Below are 21,335 nucleotides of genomic sequence, written 5' to 3' on the forward strand. Positions count from 1 at the left end.
TCACTGGCCTTATGGTGAATCTAGGAAATAACTCCTAGATTCTAGCCCTGGTTTTGGTAAAGGTAGGACAGCTCTGAGTATGAATGTGTGTGTGTGTGTGTGTGTGTGTGTGTGTGTGAGAGAGAGAGAGACAGAGAGAGAGTTTGCACACATGCAAGGAGATCCAAAATGCTTTGCCCATGGTCACCATTGCCTTGCAAGAAACTAGTTGAGGAATCTTTCAGTTTATTCCAGAAGAAGTAGGAGAGAGGAGAGTGGGAAGATGTGTCAGGGGTCCTTAAGACCACTCTCAGTTTTGAAGATTTGATGAGAGGACTTAGAGAACTCAGAAAAAGTGTTAATGATCACAAAGTGTATTACAGTTCAGTTCAGTTCAGTTCACTTATTCAATCGTGTCCAACTCTTTGCCATCCCGTGCACTGCTGTACACCAGGCCTCCCTGTCCATCACCAACTCCCGGAGTTTACTCAAGCTCATGTCCACGAGTCATTGATGCCATCCAACCATCTCATCCTCTGTCATCCCTTTCTCTTCCTGCCTTCAATCTTTCCCAGCATCAGAGTCTTTCCCAATGAGTCAGTTCTTCACATCAGGTAGCCAAAGTATTGGAGTTTCAGCTTCAGCATCAGTCCTTCCAATGAATATTCAGGACTGATTTCTTTTAGGATTGACTGGTTTGATCTCCTTGCCATCCAAGGGACTCTCAAGAGTCTTTTCCAACACCACAGTTCAAAAGCATCAATTCTTTGGTGCTCAGCTTTCTTTATAGTCCAACTCTCACATCCATGCATGACTACTGGAAAAACCATAGGTTTGACTAGATAGACCTTTGTTGCCAAAGTAATGTTTCTGCTTTTTAACATGCTGTCTAGGTTGGTCATAGCTTTTCTTCCAAGGAGCAAGCGTCTTTTCAATTGAACTCTACTGGAACCATCATTTGGTGTCCCTTGTGACTCAGTGGTATTACAGTGAAAGGATACTGATTAAAGGAGAAAGGTACACAGGACAGTCCCAGCACTAGCCTCCAGCTGTGTCTTCTCAGTGGGATGACAGGGATATTGCTTAATTCTCCCAATAATAATATGTGACAACACACAAAGTATTGTCAGCCAGGGAAGCTCACCTAAGCTTTGATGTCTGTGGTTTTTGTTGGGGGTAAGTCATGAAGACACAGAATGCCTGTGTGACTGATCTTAGTTACTCGGTCTCCAGCCTCTCCAGAAACTGAACTAATACAGAATGACCCAAAGCATCCACCATAAATCACACATTAGCATAAACCATCTGGCATGGCCCAAGATCCCAGGTATATGAAGCCACTCTCATCAGGCAAGATAGTCAAGGGCTTAGAGGTCATCTCCCAGAAGCAGATCAAAGGCCAGTCCTTTTCTCTGGAATGTGTATGGTTTGGCCATCCCAAGCCTGCTGAGTTAACCTGTTAGTGCACAGAAGAGACGAGAGAATAAAAGCAGAGTGATATTAGGAGCCTCTCCTGGACAGAGTGTCCTGACTAATCCCCAAATATCCAGGAAAGTCTATAATAAATCGTGAAATCTTCCTGCATATGACGTTCTTATGAAAATCCATGAGCTGGGAGAGTTTTGCATCAGAGAAAAAAGTGTTTGTTTAGGACAGCAGTTGTGGAAACAGAAGCCAGGGGAAGTAAGCCATGGGACTAAAGGACTTAGAGGTTTGCGTTCAGATTCTAACATCAGAGGAGCAAGAATCTGGTTGGAGAGTCTCCTCTGACAAAGAGAAGAGGCAAACGTATTTTTTAAAATATCATCTCACTATATTCTTTGTATGACTCATTGTCTACTACTTTTCCTAAAATAGTGGTTTTCAGCCCCAGCTGTACATTACAATCACCTGGAGAGAATTTTTTAAATGACCCCACCCAACTGAATCAGAATCTTTGGGAATGGGGGCTGGGCATTAGTAGTTCAAGAAAATTTCCTGGATGAATCTAATGCATAGCTAGGGTCGAGATCCACTACTCAAAAGTATTTTTGTTATAGTCATAGTGATGGTCTTATTATTTTTTTTTAATGTGGACCATTTTTTTCCATAATCTTTTTTTTTTTTTAACTTTTTATTTCCTATTGGGGTATAGATGGTTAACAATGCTGTGATAGTTTCAGGTGAACGGTGTAGGGACTCAGCCATACATATACATGTATCCATTCTCCCCCAAACTCTCCTCCCATCCAGGTTGCCACATGACATTGACCAGAGTTCCATGTGCTATACAATAGGCCCTGTTGATTATTCATTTTAAATATAGCAGTGTATGCGTGTAGATCCCTAACTATCCCTTCCCCACCTTCTTCACCTCCCCCCCACCCCACAGCCATAAATTCATTCTCTAAATCTGTGAATCTCTATTTTGTAAGTAAGTTCATTTGTATCATTTCATTTTAGATTCCGCATGTAAGGGATGTCATACAATATTTCTCCTTCTCTGTCTGACTTACTTCTGATGTGGACCATTTTTAAAGTCTTTATTGAATTTGTTACAATATTGCTTTTGTTTTGGTTTTGTTTTTTTGGCCAAGAGACATGTACAGTCTTAGCTCCCTAACCAGGGATCAAGCCCACACCCCTTGCATTGGAAGGTCAAGTGTTAACTGCTGGACCACCAGAGAAGTCCCTTGTTTACATATTATCTTAAAACAGGGTGTCTCAACCTCCCCATTATTGACATTTTGGCCAGACAGTTCTTTGTTGTGGAACATTGCCTTGTGCACCGTAGGATGTATATTTAGTACCACCCCAGTCTCCATCCATGATATACCAGTAGCACCCCACTTCCCAGTTGGGACAATAAAAAAAATTGTCTCCAGATACCACCAGTGTCCCCTAGAGGGTCAAAATCACTTCTCGTTGAGAATCACTGCCGTATATGAATTTTTGAAGGTGCCATTTATAGAAAAGTTTCTGGGGACCCAGTCTTTCCCTGCTCCTCCTATATCTATGCTCAGCTAGTATATCACTCAAATCTTTGTGAGGTGGGCATGCAGGGCAGCTGTAATCCATGTCCAGTGGAAAGTTGCGAGCAGTTGTATTGAAAAAATGTGACATACCAATGTAAGTTGGAAATCTCAGTGTTCTTGAGAAACTGTTTAAAAAGACAGCCTGTGATGTTTAGTGGAAACCGACACAATACTCTCAAGCAATTGTCCTTCAATTAAAATTTTAAAAAAATTTTTAAAGCAAAACCTGAGGGGGGAAAAAACAAACATAGGCTAGGAACAAGCCTTGACTCCAACATTTACTCACTAGATTAGCCAGATTTTTCAGTTTTTTACCAGCGAAAGCAGCTCTAAAACTAATGAACCCCATTCTTTATTGCTCATGAATCTATGGTCGATGGCTGGTTGTTCTGGCCTCTCCCAGTCTCACTCCTGTGTCTGGGCTCAGCTGCAGGTTGGAGAAGTGGCTTTGCTGATCTTGGCTGGGCTCTGCCCTGTGGCTGGGCCACAGCTGGAACAGCAGGACTCTGGTCTACCCCACCTCTCACTCTGCAGTAGGCCAGCGAGGCCTTGTGCAGGCAGTCATGTCAGGGTTCCAGAAGAACGAGCAGAAACATGGCTGGCCTCTTGGGGCCTATGCTCGGAACTGGCCCATCATTCCTCCCCCACATTCTTCTGGTTCAAGTTGACCACGAGGCCAGTGGGTGGGAGAACAAATTTCACTCTTGGTGGGAAGAGCTGCAGAGTCCCTTCACCAAGTGACAGCAATGTGACAAACACGGTGGTGGATGGAGAGTTGTGTTTGTTTTTGCAATCCTCCACATTTGGGCAAGTGACTTAGCCTTGTTAAGCCTCAGTTTTCTCATCTGTGAAACAGGGATAATATTGCTCCCCTCAGAATTACTGTGAAGATTCAATGCCTAGTGCATAGGTGGTGCTTGTGAACAATAGCTGTTTTCACTCTTGTTATTCTACTCTTTAATATATCTCAGTGGTTGCACTTTTTTCAGCGAATAAATTCAGAATTCCTTAGTGCAAAGAACAAAGCCTTTGTGATTTGGACATTGTCCGTCAGCCCCTCCATCTTCAGTATTTCCGAGCTACTTGAAGCTGCTCAATGAAGCAGCTACATGACAGGTGCCCCCGTGTTTCACCAGTACCATGCCTTCCGCTGGGTTGTCCACTTATGCCCTTGGTGCCCTGAACAATTAGAAGGGCACCTGAAATTCAGTCTACTCTAGGGCCTATCACTTGCCCACCTCCTCTGCCTTGAAGATGAGGTAATTATTTATTCTTCATTATGGTCAGCAGCGGTTTTGGCGGGACACATGTGGAACGAGAGAGATTCCTGGACTGTGTAGTGAGAAAGTCATTCCCCTCCAGTGGTTTTCAGTACTTTACACAAGGCAGTTTCACTCTGGTGCTCATGTGTCTGTAACACCTAATACCTGCCAACCTGAACAGATGGTGAGCCCCAGTCTGAAAACTTTCAATAGGAAGAGGTTAGAATTCAACAGCCCTGAATTGTTTCCATCACTTTTACTTTTATAGTTTCTTTCATGACAAGTGATGCTAGTTTTACATTTTCATAGTGCTATAAAGTTTCCTTCAAAACCACATTCATTTGGCCAATAAAAAGGGGTCAAGTTCAAGGGAAAAACCTGAAATAAAGAACAACATGGGTGGTACTCAGGACAAAAATAGAGAGGGGGTACTTAAGTGACAAGTTTGGAAAAATCCTGAAATACATCAGCTGTACCATCTCTTCTAATAAAGATCCTATAGCTCTTCCAGGATTCCCTAGTTGTCTGTGAAGTCATACCTTTGTCTGACCCTAGATTCACAGCCAGTGAGGGCAACAATGAGATGCCAGCAAATTCAGGCAGGCTGGTATCATTCAAGGAGGAAGAGTTGCCAGTGAGTCAATCCTGTACTCAGCTGATCTGTGTTATCTCCATGGTGATAAGAGGAGGACGAGTCAGAGGAGGGTAATAGCAGTCATTGTTATAGTGATAGTAAGCATAGTAACAGTAATGGTACCAGGAGTAGTTAGAGTAATAGGCAGAGTCATAGAGATAACTGTAGTAGTAGCAGAAATGTTCACAGTAGGAAGAGTAGCAACCATTTATTGAGCACCTAATGTGGGGTAAGAATTGGGCTTTACTCTGTATGCGTCAGCTCCCTTATTTCTCATCACAACCCTATCAGGCAGTTCTTCTTACCTCTGTTTCACAGATGAGGACATTGATCTTAACGAGGGAAAGTAATTAGCCCAAAGCTAGTCAGCAGGGAAGTAACGGGGCTAGAAGTCTAAGGTCGGTCTGACTGCCAGGTTGGTGCCGCTCCTGACCAGAAACATTCCCTTCCGCTAAGGTTTCGAGAGTGCAATCCTTTGCACCTTTCCAAGGCAACAGGAATGCTCCTTCAGCAATTCATGTATAATTTAAGGAAATTCTGAAGCAGTTTGAATATTTAAATGATGTCTTATCAAGGCAATGTTAAAAAAATCTGCTTCTCTTCAATCTATAGTACGATCCTCAGAAATTCAGTAGAATATCTGAGAACTCTCCTGTCTCCATCTCCAAACACCCCCAGCCCCACCCATGCCACTCCCAGCCTCCAGCCTCTCATTTTACTGAAGAAATAAGATTCAGATGGAAAAATACTGGCACAAGCTTGACCGAGGTTCTCTAATAAAGACACCGTGCATCACGCATCAGCTGCTGCTGTTGCTATGGTGACAGCCACGATTTCTCCCAGACAGCTTGGGTCTGAAGGGAGGGTGGACCCTAGGGGAACAAGTGGATTTCTCCAACCTGTCAGTGCCTCTCACCTTTCCTGTTTCTCTCACCTCCCCCAAGCCTACCAGGTGCCCCCCCTTCTTAGATGACGCTGGCAGTGGGTACTAGCACCCCCAGGCCATCGTAATTAGCATCTGGCTCTGAGCCCAGTCTTCTGGCAGCACATTCCTCTCCTCCCTCGCCAGCCAATCTCCTTCCCCCAGCATCCCTCCATCAGCACTGCAGCAGCTGCGGCACCAACAGCCTCCGCACCAAGGTCACCACCAGAACCAACAATGACAAAGCACTCACTTCCTTCTTGGGTGGGCACCACACCGGTCAATGCCTCACGATCGTCTGAGCCCTTCTGGGGTGATGCAACTGTGATTCTGAACAAAGAGCGTGTCCTTACCAGGATGGGTAAAGGTTAGCCACCCGTTCTCGGAGGGGCTGGTGAGACATGCATTTAATCAATTAAGCTCTCCAGGACAGAAGGAACAGAGCAAATGAGCCTGAGATCCCAGAAGGGTGAGGAAAGGATCAGGCGAGTTCGCGTGTCACTGCAGCTTGGAACCTGGGGTGCTGAGCATGGTGGTGGTTATGAAGAGGATGCTGATCGTGATGTCAATAGCACCATTTTCTGTGTTCCAAATACCAGACTAAGCATTTGCCAACCATTTCTGCATTTAATCCTCGTGTCTACCGTGTGGAGTAACCAGCGGCAGCTACTGTTAGGATACCCATTTCACAGATGGGGATATAAGCCTAGAAAAGTTAAATAACACACCCCTGCCTGAGGAAACAATCACAGAAATCCAGAATATGGGACATTCTACAAGATAATTGGCCTGGACGCTTCCCAGTGTCATTGATGAAAGGGTAGGGATCTTTTCTAGAAAACAGGAAAGTAAAGAGACATCAAAACCAGATGGAATTTGTGACCCTACTTGAATCTTGATATGGAAAATAGAAACAGCCATAAAAGACATTTAAGGGACATTTGGAAAAATCTGAATATGGACTGCGTGTTAGATGACATTAGGAAATTGTTGATTTTTGCCAAGTGTGAAAATGTTACATAGGGCAATTCTGTTGGTGCGTGTTATTTTTAGGTGAGACAGGCCAATATTTAGGGGAGAATTGTAATGATGCTTGTAATCCACCTGTACATATGCTTACTCTGTGATGTTTTCTAACACCAGCAACCAGTTCTCTAATTCTCTGGACACAAGTGGAGGGTCCTACAGTCCAGTTCAGTCTAACACTAACTACCCAGAGTTGGGTTTCCCGGGTGGTGCAGTGGTAAAGAATCTGTCTTTCAGTGCAGGAGATGCAAGAGACAGGGGTTCGATTCCTGGGTCCGGATGATCCCCTGGAGGAGGGAATGGCAACCCACTCCAGTTTTCTTGCCTGGAGAATCCCATGGACAGAGGCACCTGGTGGGCTACAGTCCACGGAGTTACAAAGAGTTGGACATGACAGCAGCTGAGCCCACACACACCTAGAGTTAGCAAAGATTCCACAGGGTAAGAGCTCAGACTAAGACGAAGGCTAAGACTGCCCTACTTCAAGTATCAGTCACGAGCCCCAGGTGTCACCTGTACTTCTGACTGATGGGCTATAAATTCAGGGAATTCCTATAACCCCCTCCCCAGGTTTGATAATTTGCTAGAATGACTCATAGAACTTCAGGAAAGCAATTTACTTAAATTTTTGGACTTATTAAACAGGACGGGCTTCCCTGGTGGCTCAGCAGTAGAGAATCCACCTGGCAATGCAGAAGACGTGGATTCAGTCCCTGGGTTGGGACGATCCCCTGGAGAAGGAAATGCAACCTACTCCTGGGAAATACAGTGGACAGAAGAGCCTGGTGGGCTATAGTACATGGGGTTGCAAAAGAGCTTAGCAGCTAAAAAGCATGTGGTAAACTCCATCTAAGGCTAAATACTGGCCCGAGACAGATAGTCAACAAGTACTGTAAAGGAAAGTTGAAAAGAATTTTCAAAAAACAACATTATACAACTCAGGAACAGCCAAATGGAAGAGATGTATAGGGCAGGGTGGATGCCTTCTCCGTATATTGAGGAGATATATGCTCTCTCCATATATTGGGTGCCCTCTCCTAGAATTGAGATGTTCACCAACATTGATGTGATTGTTGATGTGTTCATCAACTCAGAAGCTCTCTGAATGCCATCATCCAGAGGTTTCTATGGAGGGTTCCTTACACAGGCAGAAATTATTAAATCATTGGTCATTGGTGATTAACTCATATCTCTAGCATCTCTCTTTTCCCAGGAGAAAGGTGAAGCTGATGTTTCCAACCCTGTCCTCAAGACTAGGTCCAGTCCTCTGAGGACCAGTACCCACCCTGAAGCTATATAATGGCCCCTATGCACCAGTCATCTCATTAGCATACAAAAGACATGCATCACTCCAGAGTTCCAAGGGTGTTAGGAGTTGGGTGCCATGAACCTAGGACAAAGATCTTTTTTAAAAAATTATTAATATATAATCCTTGTACATATGCATATATGGCAAACCTAGAAAATATAGCAAAACATTAATAAATGTTGAATCTAAGTGGTTCATTATTGGGTTATCAATAATACAAGGACTTCCTTAACTGTCCAGTGGTTAAAACGTCAACTTCCAGTGCAGGGGGGTGTGGGTTTGATCCCTGATCCCAAGTTAAGATCCCACGTGCCTTGCAGTCAAAAAAACCAAAGCATACAACAGAGAAAATATTGTAACAAATTCAATAAAGAATTTTAAAATTGTTTTTGTTCAGTCAGTAAGTCATGTCCAATTTTTTGTGACCCCATAGACTGCAGCATGACATGCTTTAAAAATGGTCCACCTCAAAAAAAAAAATCTTAAAAAATAGCACATCATATATTACTATTATGTTTATCATATGTCATATATTAGTATATAATTGTACTATTCTTCCAACTTTTCTGTATCTGTGAAAATTTGTATAGTAAGACTGTGAGAGAGTATAGAAAAGAAAGCTTAAGTAACTTGCCCAAGTCCAAAGGTTATACAGCTATTAGGTGTCAGAAGCAAACTCAGATCTGAGCCACCAGGCTTCACAGTTCACGTCCTGGGATCATGGCTCCACTGCCTTCCCAGAGAAAGAGGACAGAGCCTTGCTCACCTAGGGATGTCAGAGGGTTCCCTTTGCAAGGGCCATGTCTCAGGCAAAGGTAAGGAAAACAGGTGGTGGCAGGGGGAGAATTCCACTAACCCAAGCAGTGAAACAACCTTTCAACAACTCACTCAAGAAATATTTTTGCAAGAGCACTATGTGACATTCACCAAGTAAAAAATGCAGTTGTGAGTTAAAACAGACCAAAGTCCCCGCTTATGTGCTACTTACATTGCAACCCACTTTAGACTACATTATTCTTAGCAGCAAAGCCTGGCATCAGATACCATCAAAATATAAAACAACCTCAGAAAGGGAGTCAGGAATATGCACTATAATTTTTGTAGCCTTTAAAAAACATCTGTGATATCAAAACAACATCAACATGAGCAATAATCTCAAAAGTATTTCTTTTAAAAGCACTGTGTCCAAAATTTACTTTCAACACTAGCCTTAGCGATAAGCCTAAGGGCTCCTGCTGAGATTTGTCACTTTCTCATTTTAAGAAAATAAAGTTATAATGGACTCGAATTTCATAAGCATCTTCATTGCTTTATCTGTGCATGCGTGCATGCTGTCACTCAGTTCAGTTCAGTTCAGTTGCTCAGTCGTGTCCGACTCTTTGTGACCCCATGAATTGCAGCATACCAGGCCTCCCTGTCCATCACACTTCAGTTGTGTCCAGCTCTGTGACCCTATGGATTGTAGCCCATCAGACTCCTCTGTCCATGGGATTCTCTATGCAAGAACACTGGAGTGGACTGCTCTCCTCTAGGGGATCTTCCTGAGTCAGGGATCGAACCTGAATCTTTTTTATCTCCTGCATTGGCAGTCTGCTTCTTTACCACTAGTGCCACCTGCTTTGGTCAAAATTCAGTGCTGTGTTGCTAGCTTTGCTGGATGTCTTTAGCTTCTACTGATCCTTAATAAGCCACTTATCCTTAATAAGCAGTGGTTCTCACCTTAGTTGTACAACAGAATCACCCAGCAAGGTTTGACAACTACTGAGAGCCAAGCACTAAGTTTCAGGGATTCTGAATAAAGTAAGGTAGGGTCTAGTCTTGAATATCCTACAGAAACAGAGTTAGTGACCTTCTGCCCTCCTGCTCCAAATGTTGGTTGAAACATCTATTCAATCTAAAGGCATTCCAGCAACACATATATAGATCAAATTAAGCTAATTAGTATATTATTAATGAATAAAAATAAAATCTTGGGACTTATGAAAATATTTAATAGCATGAGATAAATTACCTAAATGAAAGAGCTCAGAAGAAAATGTTTCTCCTGATACAAAGATTTACTGCAAAGAAGGCAGCATGTTTGAAAAGTGGTCTACACTCAATGAGATAATAGGCCAAGACTGAAAAAAAGAGGCAGATACAAAGGAAAATTTAACAAAACATCCACTTAACAAAAACCTTATTGGAAGCAGGAAAAGCAGAGATGACACAGGAGAAGGTTGTCTCAATGCAACTAAAGAGGAACTTGGGAAAGGTAGAGGAAATAGGTCAAGAAGTGAAAAAATAACAGTGGAGCTTCAGAATTCAGTGCAGCAGAAAAGAACTGACTGGGAATCTTAACACTAAGAGTAATGATATAACACAGCAGTGGTTCAGTCCCCAGAAGCATTATCACAGGGCGGAGGAGAAAACGGAAGTAGCTACACAAATTGCCTCGAAGGTGCACCTTATAGATGCTGAAAATCTGGCTGAGGACCATCACATCAGACCTGAATGAGTCTCTCCCAAGGAGTAAATTCTACAGATTACAAATCGTCATTATTGACAGTCACATTTTGCAAAACTTACCTGTTTTCTAAATGCAAGTAGCGCTTGAACATGTATTAATAAAATGAAATGGGAGGTCACACATGATAAAAACAAAACAGCTGTTTAGGTATGATTGTTTGGAAAGCAAGTGGACAAGAAAATCCCAGTGGCAAGTTAGTTCTCAGATTTCCCAGCCCTGGGCATCTCTTGTCAATAGAAGGTTGATTCAGGTCAAATGTTAATGTTCTTAAATGGTCTACCTTTTCTTTCTAACTTGTGATTCAAAAGTGAAATAGTATCAGATGATTCGATGGGTCCACAAACAGCAGGGTGCCAGTTTTCTTGGGTGGGATTAGTAATTTGGGACTAGTTAGAAAAGTAAACGTCATCATGTTAGTCGCTCAGTCATGTCTGACTCTTTGCAACCCCACGGACTGTACCCCGCCAGGCTCCTCTGTCCTTGGAATTCTCCAGGCAAGAATACTCGAGTGGGTAGCCATTCCTTTTTCCAGGGGATCTTCCCCACCCAGGGATCAAACCCAGGTCTCCTGCATTGCAGGCAGATTCTTTACCATGTGAGCCAGCAGGAGCCCAGTTAGAAAGGGACTTTGCAAGCAGCAGAGCCTGGATTGCAGGTGGCGGCAGGGACACCCTTTCTTCTCCATTGCAACAGAGTGACACATAAAAGCAGACAGATTGTTCAGGATCGTGACAGAAGGATACACGTGCAAAGGAAGCTTTTTACCCACTGTTTGTCTTAAGACACCTCTCATGCCACCCAACACACATACACACACATATACAGTTTGGTGTAAATCTGAACAATTATGTGAAGTAAACATTTTTCAGAAGAGTTGCAGGAAAGATTATGAAAAGACTGCCAAAGGAGCCATGTCCCTCAATTCACTCCAACTCTCCAGCCAACACCACCAATGTTAGGCAATTTTCTGATCACAAAGGGAAGAAGAAAAGGTAAAGAAACAGGGCCTTTTCTGGACAGAAAGAACAAACTGACACGGCAGACATCCAGAAAGATACTTTGCCTGAGAAAAGCTGAGATTCTTCCTACTTCGTAAATGCCTGAATTTCCTAAGATTCCATCTTTCGGGGAATTCCCTGGAGGTCCAAGGGGTATGACTCCACAGTTTCACTGTGGGGACCTGGGTTCGATCCCTAGTTGGAGAACTAAGATCCCACCTGCTGTGCAATGCAACCAAATTAAAAAAAAAAAAAACCCATCTTGCTAAAGGATATGGACACACTTTGGCTTTGGAAGGAGATTCTGTTTAGATAGGAGACATTGAGTACCGTGAGGAATCTAGGACTTCCCAGCACCTCAGCTTTTTCACTCCTGGAAGCCTCTGCTTCTCTGTTGACTGGAGGTTAGACAACTTCACAGTCCAGACAGGTGTGCCCCTCCTCTCTGACTTTCCTTTCTACTCCTTCCCCCACTAGTCCAAAGCAATTCTATCCTTCTTGCCTAATGGAGCTATTTACAACCAAAGTATTGGGCCTGAATGAGACGAGAAGAGCTGACAGCCTCCCAGAGACTTAATGTCAAGGGTGGACGTTTAATTCAGATAATGCCTCAGTAGTCATCTATGTGCCAATGGGATTAAAAAAACAACTCAAGAATGGTTTTCTTGCACTGTCTCTACTTCTCCATCCTTCAGTGACTTCTCAACCTTCTTGCCTTCCCACTCCACACTTCTGAAGTGCTTCTCATCGTGGTCACTGATGACCTTCTCTTTGCCCCAAGGGAGACATCTTGACTGGCTTAGACAAAGCTGTTCACTCCTCTTTCTTCCAGTTCTCTTCTGCAGAATCCGTGACACTTCCTCCTGCCTCTCTGTTTCTTAATCTTCTCTCTCTTTTTGGCTTCCCTTTCCTTTTACCCACCCTAGAGATGTTCCTATTTCTCAGGGCTCCACTAGCCTCCTTTCCTTTCTCCATGTATTAATGTGGCTTAAATATCACCTTTGGGAACTTCCCACATGGTGCTAGTGGTAAAGAACCCTCCTGCCAATTCAGGAGACAGAGGAGGTGAGGGTTTGATCCCCAGGTCAGGAAGATCCCCTGGAGGAGGGCCTGGCAACCCACTCCAGCATTCTTGCCTGGAGAATCCCATGGACAGAGGAGCCTGGTGGACTACAGACCATAGGGTCACAAGGAGTCAGATGCCACTGAAATGAATTAGCACACATGCAAATATCACCACTACAACGCTGATCTGGTTTTTTTTGGTGTGTGTCTTTTTTAAGCACTTCTTTTATCTTAGACATTGTATGCGTACTAAGCTGCTTCAGTCATTTTTGACTCTTTTCAACCCTATGGACCATAGCCTGCCAGGCTCCTCTGTCCATGGGATTCTCCAGGCAAGAATACTGGAGTGGGTTGCCATGCCCTCCTCCAGGGGATCTTCCCAACCCAGGGATCAAACTCGTGTCTCTTATGTCTCTTGCATTGGCTAGTGGGTTCTTTACCACTAGTGCCACCTGGGAAACCCCTTTTTATCTTTTCTAAAACTTTTTTCAAGACAACTTTCGATTATTATTTTTTTAATATGTATTTGTTTCTTTGGCTGCATCCGATCTTAGTTGTAGCCCTCAGGATCTTCATTGTGGTGCGTGGGCTCAGTAGCTGTAGCGTGTGGGCTCCAGAGTGTGCAGTCTCTCTAGTTGTAGCTTGCAGGCTTAGTTGCCCCGTGCCATGTGGAATCTTAATTCCTGATTGGGGATCAAACTGTCATCCCCTGCATTGGAAGGTGGATCCTTAATCAATGGACCACTAGGGAAATTTCCCTTAATGCCTTATTTTCTGTCTGGAGTCCGGCCATCCCTGTTGAGCTGCTAATGTGTGTGTGTGTGTGTATGTGTGTTTGTTAGTTGCTCAGTCATATCTGATTCTTTGTGACCCCATAGACTGTAGCTCTCCAGGCTTCTCCATCCATGGAATTCTCCAGACAAGAATACCGGAGTTGGTTGCCATTCCCTTCTGCAGAGGATGTTCCCAACCCAGGGACTGAACCTGGGTCTCCCACGCTGCAGGCAGATTCTTGACCATCTGGGCCACCAGGGAAGCCCATTGAGCTGCTAGATTGGTGTCCAATTGCCTCCTGAGTATCACCTGGTTGTCCCAGAGATTCCTTAACCTCATCACATCCAACACTGAGCTTATTGTCCTTCCCTAAGTCTATTTGCCCTCCAGTTTTCTTCCCCCTGGACAAGGTACCAGGGTCTATCAACTGAAACATGGTCCCTTGAAACATGGGAATCATCTTCAACTCTTCCCTCCCCCTCCTTCATCACATCCAGTTCCCCAGCAGACTGTGGTGAGTCTTCCTATTAAACCGCTCATGAATTACATGACCACTGTCTTATTTCCTATGCTTGCTATCTCTCTAGTTGCCTTGCTTGCCTCTGCTATACTATAATCTCCATGAGAGCCTGAGCTTGGTCTGTCTTGTTTACCATTTTATCCTCAGAACCTAGAGTAGTGTCTGGGCTTGAAACACGTTGGTTGGGCTCAGTACATACTTGTGGAATGAATGGATAAGTCGTTAAGAAGCTCCTGCCTTGAATTACTTGTGCTTGTGGAATGAGTGGATAAGTCCTTAAGAAGCTCCTGCCTTGAATTACTTATGCTTCATCTATTATCTTTCATCATATCCATGGTTCTTGTGGTTGCTTATTTTCCCAGAGTAGATAATGGCCAGGATAACCCACATCGATTCTTGTCCTCTGATATCCCTGCCCTTGTATAATCTCCTCATCCTTGCATGTGGACTGGATCTAGTGAATTATTTCAAATAAATATAATATAGCAAAAGTGATAGGATGTCACTTCTAAGAAAGAAAGTGAAGTCACTCAGTTGTGTCCGACTCTTTGCAACCCCCATGGACTATAGCCTACCAGGCTCCTCAGTCCATGAAAACTTTCCAGGCAAGAGTACTGGAGTGGATTGGCATTTCCTCCTCCAGGGGATCTTCCTGATCCAGGGATGGAACCCAGGTCTCCCGCATTGCAGGCAGACGCTTTATCATCTGAGCCACCAGGGAAGCCCACTTCTAAGATTTGGTGACAGAGAGACTCTGGCTTCCATTTCTTGTGCCTTCTCTTGCTTGCTGTCTCTGAGGGAAGACAGCTGCTATGTTGTGAGCTGGATTCTGGGAAGATCCACTTGACAAGGAACTGAGGAAGACCTTCTAGCCGACAGGCAGCAAAGAGGCTTGCCAACAAGCATGTGTGTGAGCTCAGAAGTGGATTTTCTCTCACTTGAGCCATCGGATGAGACCACAGTCCTGGCTAACACATTGAGTGCAGACTTGTGAAAGATTCTTATTCACAGATTCTGTGAGATAGTAAATATTGGTTGTCTTAAGCTGCTAAATTCTGGGGTAATTTATTGTGTAAAAATAGATAAGTCATATATGACCTAGGGCTCAGTCTTAAACTGCACACTGTAAAACCTTTTAAGGTCCTAAATTAACTTGGTTTAACCATGCTATGAATACTATGGAATGGTTAAGAGAAATGAAGTCAATCTATTGGTTATAATGTAAGGCATTTATAACATTGAATTTTAGAAAGCAGGTTGAAGAACAAGACCTATTGTAGGGCTTCCCTGGTGGTCCAATGGATAGGCATACATCTGCCCAATGCAGAGGTCACACGTTCGACCCCTGGCCTGTGAAAATCCCACATGCCAAGAATCAGCTTAGTCCATGAGCTGCAACTACTGACCCCATGTGCCACAGCTACTAAAGCCTGTGAGCCTGGAGCCCATACTCTGCAACAAGAGAAGCCACTGCCATGAGAAGCCCAAGTACCCCAATGAAGAGTAGCCCCCACTTGCCACAGCTAGGGAAAGCTTGCACACAGCAGTGAAGACCCATCACAGCCATAAATAAATAAATCTTAGAAAACAAAAGAAGGCTTATTGTAGGATATCATTCATGTAAAAGAAAAAAAACCTCAATACATAATATATTTCTACAGCCACAAGTAAATGTAGGTAAATATCTGGAAATAAGTCTGGAGGTAAACATACCAAGTCATAGCATGCTTCCCTGGGTGTGGTTAAGAAGAACTTAAACTTTGCCTGCATTTCTAGAAATTTTAACACCAAGAATGTATTTAGGTGTAACTTTTGCTATTTAAAAAGTAAACGCTACTTTATTTTTAGATTTATTTAGCTGGTTTTTATTTTGGCTCTGCAGGCTCCTCGTTGCCGCATGGGCTTTCTCTGGTTGTGGTTGTGCAGCGGCTTCTCTCTCGCTCAGCTTTCTGGCTTCTCTCGTTGCAGCACAGAGGCTCTCTAGTTGCCCCATGGCATGTGGGATCCTAGCCCCCCAACCAGGGATCAAGCCCACGTCCCCTGCATTAGAAGCTGGATTCTTAACCACTAGACCACCAGGGAAGTCCCTAAAAAAAAATAAATACTGCTTTGAAAGGAAGGAAGCCGGCTTAGAGATTTTATTGTTCCAAGTGAAAATAGCTTTTTTTTAATTGGTAAAGCTTATTCCAATAAAACTCAAATAATATATACACATGAAATAGAAAATGAAAGGTCCTGATTACCTCATTGTCTCAATCAACAATGATTAACAATTTGTTTCATATTCTTCTATATTTTCTTTTAAATCAATTAAATAAAAATGGGATCCTCTTTTACTTCCTGTTCTGTAGCCAGAGTTTCTGTTAATCATACATCATGAACATCTTTCTAAACTCATACATTTGGGGCTGCTAATTTTGTTGTCATGTTGCATGTCATTCATTATACACATGTGCTGTGATTAATTCAGCTGCTAATATGTAACCTCCACGAGCACAAGACTTCAACAGATTTGCCTACCACTAGATCCTTAGGGGCTAGAACAGTGCTTGAAGCTTGGTAGGCATTCAAAAAATACCCACTGAGTAAACTAATTTATCTCATCAGCTACCAATAGATGATTGGTTTGACTATTGATACAATAGAACATCGCTTCACGCTTGTATGATTATTTTCTTGAGATAAATTCCTGAAGATGAAGTTACTAGGTCAAAGGGATATTTTAAAATTAGAGACTCCCAGGTGGCACTGTGGTAAAGAATCTCCTGCCAATGCAGGAAATACAAGAGACATGGGTACGATCCCTGGATCGGGAGGATCCCCTGGAGTAGGAAATGGCAACCCACTCCAGTATTCTTGCCTGGAAAATCCCATGGACAGAGGAGCCTGGTGGGCTACAGTCCAAAGGGTCAAAAAATTTTGCCAAAATTACCTGTATTTAGTCTCTACCACATTACATTCCTACCCATCAGTGCATAAAAGTCTCTATTCCCCTACACCCTCACCAGTATGGGATATAGTTCATCTCTGACATAACGTTGTGATGGGGTTTTCAACTACAAATATTGTGTTGGGGAACTGGAGAGATTCCCCACAGATGTTTTGTGAGACTGGGCAGGATATAATGAGCCCACCATGCTTGGAAAATTAATTTAAATGAAGAGTGTGCCAGTCAGGGTCCCAGCAGGAAAGGGTAGGCACACTCAAATCGGGTAATTTAAGGGGCATTTAATAAAGGAACTCTCTCCAAGGGAGGACAGTGTGTCAGAAAAACCATAAGTATCCCCAGGGACTAATTACATTGGGTTGTTTTATCACCTCTAGACCTGAAAGGCAAGAGTGGCTACTGTAACCTGGAGACTGAGAAGCCCATGGGGTGAAGACCGCCATGAGCTATGACCCTCAGTTACCACCACCCAGCAGGGTACAAGCTGGAGATTAAATCCTTCCAGCTTCCTTACCTTCTGGGGCTCCCTAGTGGTCAAAACCAAGGGGAAGCCACTGAGTAAGGGAGCCCTTTGAATAGTCCTTTTTTTTTTTTTTTTGCCTCCCAAAAGCACAAGGTATACAGCAAACAGTAAGTGCTCAATAAATGTGTTCCTGAATTTAACCCTCACAACAATTTCCTTCAAGGTAGTCATTTATATCCCAAGGGGAAACTAAAGCTCAGAGAAATAATTAACTTGCCCAAGGTCATGCAGCTAGTTCTGGAGGGGTCTCAAGCCCTCTGCTGTGAAGTGCTAAGGAACCTGCTTCTGAGGGCAAGCAGACGGTAGTCACCACAAAGACTTTGTCAAATAGTGAAGTCCAGAGACTTCCCTATGGTGGTCCAGTGGTTAAGAGTCCACCTGCCAATGCAGGGGACACGGGTTCCATCCTTGGTCAGGGAGGATCCCAGATGCTTCGCAACCACTAAGCCCATGCGCCACAACTACTGAGCCTGTGCTCTGGAACCTGTGCTCCTCAGTGAGAAAAGCCTGTGCAGCCCAATGAAGAGCAGTCCCTGCTTGCAGAAAGTCCACGGGCAGCAGCAAAGACCCAGTGCAGCCAGAAAAAGAAGAAGGTCCCTGAATACAAAGCAGGACCACAGGTGCTGGGGTCGCCACAGAAGACTCTCCTGCAGCTGCTGGGACAGGCAAGCTGGTAGCCCAGGTCAGCTGCAAGTCTAGCATGGCATCCCCAGGGAAACCTGTCTCATCACTGAAGCCACCTGGGAGAGGTGGCAGGGTACAGACTGCCCGTGTTCAAATCCTGACCCTGTCCCTACAGCTGCATAACCCTGGGCAGGTCCCGAAGACATCGGTCCTTTTCTTCGTGTGTGAAGCAAGAACCATCATCTTAACCTACCATGGTGAGGACGTCAGGTGTGAACACCTGTGGTACCCAGCACCTTGTTACCCGCATCACCTCTAACTCACAGGGAACTGCTGCTTCCTGGCCTTGCTGCCCTTCAAAGGTCCTGATGCACAATCTCTCCCTAATTACACTCTGCTACCCAAAGCCAGGGACTTCCCAGGTGGCTTAGTTGGTAAAGAATTCTCCTGCAATGCAGGAGACCCAGATTCAATCCCTGGGTCAGGAAGATCCCCTGGAGAAGGAAATGGCATCGCACTCCAATATTTTTGGAGAATCCCATGGACAGAGGAGCTTGGTGGGCTACAATCCATGGGGTCTCAAGAGTCAGACCCAACTTAGCGACTACACCACCACCACCACCCAAAGCCAGAGGCATCTGGTCCAGGGCTCGGAATCTTCCTTCCATCAGGAGTCAAGCATTCAGTGCTTTCCGTTCCATAGGCCATACATCTCTGTCCCAACTACTCAACCCGCTGGCTTGGCGCCTGAGTGGCCAGAGCCCCTCCATCAATGTGAGCATGGCTGCATTCCAATAAAACTTTATTTATGGACACGGAAATTTGAATTTCACATTATTTTCACATGTCACAGAGTAATATTTTTTCAAATTCTTCTTCAATGACTTAAAAATGTAAATGCCATATTTAGTTGGCTGGCCCATACAAAAACAAGCAGACTGGCCAAACTTAGTTCTTCATCTGGAATCGGATAGCGAACCACTAGTCTAGACCCCTTTAGGCAGGACTGACCCCTGACAGTGCCCTTGAAACCTGACTTTCTTCTGTAATCTCACAGCATCAGGCCTCGGCTCAAACCCCACCTCTTTCAATTAGAGGGAAAACTACGGTCAAACTGCAGCCCTTCTGGCTTTCTTCCAGTTTTTCCAAGGGGCCAACTCCTTCCTGCCTCAGAGCTCCAGGGAGGGTGTGGGAGGTGGGGGGGGGGGAGGGGGGAGGGAGGAGGGGGCGGGGCACTTCCCTCTGTCCGTCTACAAGCTGCTTGATCCTAGGATCGTGTTTGTCTTCCATCCCTCTGTACTTTCAAGGCCCATAGTGCCTAGTATGCAGTACATGCTCAGTAAATGTGCATTGAATGTAATCCTAAAACAGTGCTTCAAGTAGGTGGGGAAACTGAGGCTCAGAGACACTAATTAACTTGCTCAAGGTCACACAGCTAATTTTGGAGGTTCCAAAGTCCTGTTCTCTCTCTCTCTTTTTTTTTTCGGCTGCACCATGTGGGTTGTAGAATCTTAGTTCCCCGACCAGGAATTGAACCCAGGCCCTCAGCAGTGAGAATAGCGTCCTAACTGCTGGACCGCCAAGGAATTCCCAAAGTGCTCTCTTCTTAAGTGCTATACCCTGTTGCCAAGGAACTCTCCAAGTCCATCAAATTCTGGTGCCAACATCAACCATCTGATGACCTTGGGTGAGTCACAGTGCCTCTGTGCTTCAGTTCTCTCATCAGTAAAATGGATATGAGAGTAACACGAGGCCTCCTTCAGCGGTTGTCATGGGGATTGGGGGAGTTAATAGATCTTGCCTGGCACCCAGCAAGCACCATATGCAATGTCAGTCCTTGTCAGCAGGGAGCCCTGAGTTGTGAAGGAGATGGAGGTCTTAGATCAGGGCAGAAAAATGGCTTCCTCCTTCAGCCCTGGGGTGACCCTGGCCCAGGGACCCCGAGTGGGCTGGAATTGCCACTCAGTCCTTGGAGGACAGGCCACTGGCCATTTCTGAGGAAAACCAGGACCTCTCAGACTAGGTGGTGAGACCACCCTGGCTTCGTGGGGGTTAAGTCCAACCAGAACGTGTTTATTTTCCCCTGTGTCTGGAAGGGCCTCTCTGGTCTCCATGGCAACGTGATTTCCTGTCCTGGTTTTCCCTTGGACGAGATACCTGCTGAATGCAGAGGCGCCTGGGCTAAAGCTGGGGTGGAGGCCAGCATTGAGGCAGGCCGCTTTCCCTGCCTCCCCAGCGCAGCCGAGTGGCCAGCCAGGGCTCCCGTCACAGGAGCCTTTGTTTACCAGTCCAGACATCCAACTTAAGGGTGACGTCATGGAATCCAGCCCGGAATCCTTGTTACGCCCCATTTTCTTTCTTCCTTTTCAAGGGTTTTGTTTCTTCCTAAGGCTAAGGAAACAGGCTCACACACATCGCCAGTTTGCTGAGAATATTTCCAAACCCTCCCGATCACAGGCCCTACCCTGGGTCTGGGAACTTCGCTAACGATTATTCATTCATTCATCGTTTCATTCATTCAGCACACATTTGCATATTGGATTAAATGCCCAAACTGTGCTGGAGTTTAAGAAACGGAGGGGACGGGATTAAGTCTTTCTTTAGTCTGGAGGAGTCTCTCTCTGGAGAACAGAGAGAGACGTGGAAGTAACTAAACACTATACAACATGATGCCTCCGCAGAGGCATCTTCAGGGCTGGTGTGGAGGCGTGAGGGGAAGAAGCTCAGTCTCTGCCACCTGTCTGCTTTCAGGTTCAGCTCCTAAACTCTGTGGCGTTAGGCACATCCTAGCCTGAGCCTCAGTCTTCTCATCTATAAAATGGGGATGATGCTGACACCCAGTCAAGGGCAATACCTAGCGTGATGTGGAGGAGCCTGCTCTTTGGAGTGGGACTGGTGGGTTCATGCCTCAGCTCTACCACTTACTGGCTCTGTGTTTCCAGGAAAGTTACTTATGTTGTTGTCATTGTTTAGTCACTAAGTCATGTCTGTCTCTTTTGTGACCCTATAGACTGTAGTCCTCCAGGCTCCTCTGTCCATGGGATTTCCCAGGCAAGAACATGGGAGTGGGTTGCCATTTCCTTCTCCAGGGGATCTTCCTGACGCAGAGATTGAATCTGTGTCTCCTGGATTGGCAGATGGATTTTTTTTTTTTTTTTTACCACTGAGACACCAGGGAGACCCCAAGTTACTTATATTCTCTGTTAAGAGGGAACAGACGATCCTGGTG

Source organism: Ovis canadensis, chromosome 24, assembly GCF_042477335.2.
Source record: "Ovis canadensis isolate MfBH-ARS-UI-01 breed Bighorn chromosome 24, ARS-UI_OviCan_v2, whole genome shotgun sequence".
Classification (NCBI taxonomy): Eukaryota; Metazoa; Chordata; class Mammalia; order Artiodactyla; family Bovidae; genus Ovis; species Ovis canadensis.